Here is a 5539-nt window from a genome sequence, read left to right on the forward strand (position 1 = left end):
AGGCTGCAGTGTGCCATGATTGCAGCACTGCACTCAGCCTGAGCAACAGAGTAAGACCCTGAATAAAAAAAGAAAAGTCGGCCCGGTGCGGTGGCTCATGCCTGTAATCCCAGCACTTTGGGAGGCCGAGAGGGCCGGATCACGAGGTCAGGAGATCAAGACCATCCTGGCTAACATGGTGAAACCCCATTTCCACTAAAAATACAAAAAATTAGCCGGAAGTGGTGGTGGGCGCCTGTAGTCCCAGCCACTTGGGAAGCTGAGGCAGGAGAATGGCGTGAATCCGGGAGGCAGAGCTTGCAGTGAGCCGAGATTGTGCCACCGCACTCCAGCCTGGGCAACAGGGTGAGACTCCGTCTCAAAAAAAAAAATTTTTTTTTGAGCAATTTACTAAGTTTCAAAGAGCTATTTACAGTTTCACTGGTGATGGAAGACATTTGCAATCCTCAGCACTGTCCATCAGACCTAGAAGCAATGACAATTCAGCAGCAATGAGCAACTCTAGCACCAGATATGATTTCTAAATACTACTTCTTACTAAAAAGACACCAGGGACCCTTGGGAAAACATCTGAGTCATGATCTGGGACAGGAGTTTTTCGATATAAGGCTAGAACATCTTATTATGCCCCAAAGCAAAGGCACTGTGAAAGAATCCTGGGATGATGGCAAAAGAATGCAGAGGCTAACTTGAAGGGGTTCTCTCTGGCCATAGTTGGGTCAGTTTTATGGAAAAAGATAATAGAGTGAAACCATCAAGTATCTAAAAATCCAATAGTTCACATAATGATAATTTAAAAACAAATCCATGGTCACCTATGGAGATTGTAAGGGCACCAACTGCTGACAGGCTGATAAATAAAAGGAAAGGATTTTATCCTGTCTTTTTCTGTATAAACTGTATTTCAGTATAACTGAGTAGTTGATATGAGAAATTTCTTCTTTATAGAAGGATCACAGCCAAGAAAAAGAAATGACAGAACTAGAAAATTATCATTTTCAAGTCCTTATTGAATTAATGGATTCTGGCAATGAACTGCAATGGCTGCAAAAACCATTAGATAATAGGTTGATGAGGATCTTTATTATGGATGGATCAGGCTGAGAACACCTAGCACTAACCCATCAGCTTAAACCTGTAAAGGTAGAAAAATCAGACATCATATTTTTCCTGATATGTTACAATCAGAATGAATACCAAACCACCTTTAAGTCTTACCAAAATGAACCTAAATCAAACCAAGGTCTATCTGTTCATAAGAAATACAGGGATAGAGAAACAAGTTAAATGACACCAGGAGAATACAACCAGTGAAATCTGGAATGTGGGAATTTCTATAGGACAAGTGACCCAGTTTCTCTGACGAATGAATGGCATAAAAAGGGCGTGATAGTGGGGGAATGTAAAAGACTTAAGAAGCATATTGTATTGGTTTGGCTGCCATAATAAAATACAACAGACTGGGTGGCTTAAACAACAAAAATTTATTTCTCACAGTTCTGGAGACTAGAAGTCTGAGCTCAATGTGACAGCAGGGTTGGGTTCAGGTGAGGGCTCTCCTTCTGGCTTATAGACGGCTGCCTTCTCATGTGTGCTCACATGGCCTTTCCTCAGCGCATGCTCGTGGACAGAGCAAGATCTCTCTCTCTTCCTCTTATAAGGCCACCAATCCTATGGGATTAAGACCCTTATGACCTCATTTTAACCTTAATTGCCTTCTAAAAGCCCTATCTCCAAATATAGTCACGTTAGAGGTTAGGACTTCAACATATGAATTTAGCGGGGACACAATTCAGTCCATAGCATGTATCAGCCATATGCCATGTATGGACCTTGTTTGAATCCCACTTGTAAGAAACCAACTGTAAAAAGACATTTATGGGACAATCAGGGAAATTGTCTTTGTTGTTGTTTGAGATAGGCTCTCATCTGTCACCCAGGCTGGAGGGTAGTGGTGTAATCATGGCTCACAGCAGTCTCAAACTCCTGGGCTCAAGTGATCCTCCTACCTCACCCTCCCAAGTTGCTGGAATTATAGGTACACACCATCAGTCCTGGCTAATTTCTTTTTTTTTTCTTTGTAGAAAGGCGTTCTCCCTGTGTTGCCAAGGCTAGTCTAAAACTCTTGGGCTCAAGTGATTCTCCTGCCTTGGCCTCCCAAAGTGCTGGTGTTACAGGTGTGAGCCACTACACTTAGCCTCATCAGGGAAATGGTAACATCACCTATTGGATACTAGATGATAGTAAGGAATCATTAATTTTTTGTAGATCTAACAAAGATGTGGTTGCTTTCTTAAAATTCCTTATCTCTTAGAGATACATACAGAAGTATTTACCTTTGAAATTATATAAAGCCTGGGATTTGTTTTAAAATGACATATTAGCGGTAGGAGTAGAGGTTGGAAAGGAGATATAGATGAAATGAGATCATCCATCTATCAGTAACTATTGAAGGCCAGGCACTGTGGCTTACATCTCTAATCCTATCACTTTGGGAGGCCGAGGTGGAAGGATCACTTGAGCCCAGGAGTTCGAGACCAGCCTGGTCAACAAAGTGATATCCAATCTCTAAAAAAAATATATAAAAAATTAGCTGGGCATGGTGGCTCACACCTGTAGTCCCAGCTACTTGGGAGGCTGAGCTGGGAGGATTGCTTGAGCCCTGGGAAGTCAAGGCTGCAGTGAGCTGTGATTGCACCACTGCACTCTAGCCTGGGCAACAGAATGAGAACCTGTCTCAAAAAAACAAAACAAAACAAAACAGAAAAAACAATGAATTTCTATGTGCACCAGAAGACTAAGGCCACCTTTCCTTGCCTAACACAGCCATGGCTTATGGTCCCAGGAAGCATCTAAAGCAGGTAGCAGCTCCAAAGCATTGGATGCTGGATAAATTGACCAGTGTGTTTGCTCTTCGTCCATCCACCAGTCCCCACAAGTTGAGAGAGTGTCTCCCCCTCATCACTTTCCTAAGGAACAGACTTAAGTATGTCCTGACAGGAGATGAAGAAGATTTGCATGCAGCAGTTCATTAAGATCGATGGCAAGGTCCGAACTGATAAAACCTACCCTGCTGGATTCGTGGATGTCATCAGCATTGACAAGATGGGAGAGAATTTTTGTCTGATCTATGACACCAAGGGTCACTTTGCTGTACATTGTATTACACCTGAGGAAGCCAAGTACAAGTTGTGCAAAGTGAGAAAAATCTTTGTGGGCACAAAAGGAATCCCTCATGTGGTGACGCATGATGCTCACACCATCTGCTACCCTGATCCCCTCATCAAGGTGAATGATACCATTCGCATTGATTTGGAGACTGGCAAGATTACTTGATTTCATCAAGTTACACTGGTAACCTGTGTATGGTGACTGAAGGTGCTAACCTGTGAAGAATTGGTGTGATCACCAACAGAGAGAGGCACCCTGGATCTTTTGACGTGTTTCACGTGAAAGATGCCAATGGCCACAGCTTTGCCACTCAACTTTCCAACATTTTTGTTATTGGCAAGGGCAACAAACCATGGATTTCTCTTCCCTGAGGAAAGGGTATCCGCCTCACCATTGCTGAAGAAAGAGACAAGAGACTGGAGGCCAAACAGAGCACTGGGTGAAATGGTCCCTGCGTGACATGTCAGATCTTTGTACGTAATTAAAAATAATGTGGCATGATTAATAGAAAAAAAAAAAATTGAAACTGGGTTATGGGCACTTGGGGCTCTACTTCACTATTCTCTCTACATTTGTATATGTTTGAAATTTTTCATTATAGTAAAAAATCTTTTTAATGCAAGAAGGAGTGGAAGGGAGAAATACTCAAGAAGTATTTCGACCATACACAATGCATAGTTCTTGTTAAACCCCAATTAAAGCACACCAACTGATAAAAAGACTTTTTGAACAAATGTAACAAATTGACCGTGATCTGTGTTGGATGATATTATAAGTTACTGTTAATTTTGTTAGGTATAATTGTGCATGGGTCTTTTTTTTTTTTTTGAGGCCCTGTCATTAGAGATACGTATCAAAGCATTTAAAAGCATTTATATATGCTGGGATTTGCTTTAAAATACTGGAAAAACACACACACACACACACACACCAAAACAAGGAGGATAGATGAAACGTGATTGGCAGAATGTTGATAATTGTTAAAATTGGTCAACAGATTGGTGGAGTTTCATTACATTATCATCTGAAATTTTCTATCATAAACCACTTAAAATAAATATTCATGAGACCATCATGTTCCAACCCAACAATGACAGGAAGAATTCATACATCCTCTTCCAAGTATCCTTGGAAGATTAATGTTTTCATGATAAAAATTTTAAAATACTTTTGTACAGCTCTGATTCGTAGCTTCCTTTTTCCTAGTCAGCAAGCAATTTCGCATTAGGATATGACTCAAGGACATACGGTTCATTGCAATGATCATCAAATCATATAGTGGGAAGAACACTGTAAAAAAAAAAAAAAATTCCCTTCCTACGGCAGAGTGTGCCATTCAGTTTTCTGCAACTGAAACCCTGTTTTGAGATTTGCCTTCCAAAGACCTTGATAGTGTACCACATTGTCATATGCATCCTGTAACAAAAGAGAAAAATATATTGGGCCAGGCACAGTGGCTCATGCCTGTAATCCCAACACTTTAGGAGGCCGAGGAGGGTGGATCACCTGAGGTAGGAGGTCAGGAGTTCGAGACTAGCCTGACCAACATGGTGAAATCTCGTCTCTACTAAAAATACAAAAAAATTAGCCAGGCATGGTGGCACATGCCTGTAATCCCAGCTACTTGGGAGGCTGAGGCAGGAGAATCACTTGAACCTGGGAGGCAGAGGTTGCAGTGAGCCGAGATTGTGCCATTGCACTCCAGCCTGGGCAACAAGAGTGAATCTCCATCTAAAAAAAACAAAACGAAACAAACAAACAAAAATCTATCTATCTATATCTATCTATCATCTATCTATCTATCTGTATATAAAACGACCAGAACCAAAGTTGTTATTTTGGATCTTTGATTTTTTTTTCCTTGAGAATAATGGAAGCCTTTTTATCTAATAATAAATGCACTCTTGAAGGTTGAAGCATTTTAATTATTTTTAATTATTTATTTTCATTATTTTAAGCATAGGCATTTTCAGGAATCTCATAGTCCATATGGAAATATGCAAATGAAAAAATCATTTAAAAATTTCACCCCAGCCAGGGCTGGGTCAGAGAGCATGTTGAAGTGGACAGAAAGAGTCGCTCATCTGCCTGGTGCCCCTGATAATTCATAGGTGGTGCTCAGTGGGCTTGAAAGACGGGACTAAGCAGAATTGTTTCTAAGTGGAAGTGGGAATCAGGGTGCGTGAATTTTTTGGTAGAGAACCTCTGGGCTCCCTGATTTAACATTTCAGTCCGCTATTCCACTCCTCCAACTGCCTTCTGTTCTGAGAGGTGTGGGCTGAGCCCGGCGAGAGCCCAGGTCCCATGTCAACTCATCTGGGCTGCAGGAAAAGGCTGCCTGTGCTCTGGGCCCTCCAGACTTGACAGC

The 5539-nt window shown here is 41.5% G+C and overlaps 1 pseudogene; it reads left to right on the forward strand.

The window, feature by feature from the left end:
• Positions 1-1864: 1864 nt before the first annotated feature.
• On the forward strand, positions 1865-4990 carry LOC100984014 (small ribosomal subunit protein eS4, X isoform-like; annotated as a pseudogene).
• The last annotated feature ends 549 nt before the right edge of the window (positions 4991-5539 follow it).

This window comes from Pan paniscus, chromosome 5 (genome assembly GCF_029289425.2).
Source record: "Pan paniscus chromosome 5, NHGRI_mPanPan1-v2.0_pri, whole genome shotgun sequence".
In the NCBI taxonomy this organism is placed as follows: domain Eukaryota; kingdom Metazoa; phylum Chordata; class Mammalia; order Primates; family Hominidae; genus Pan; species Pan paniscus.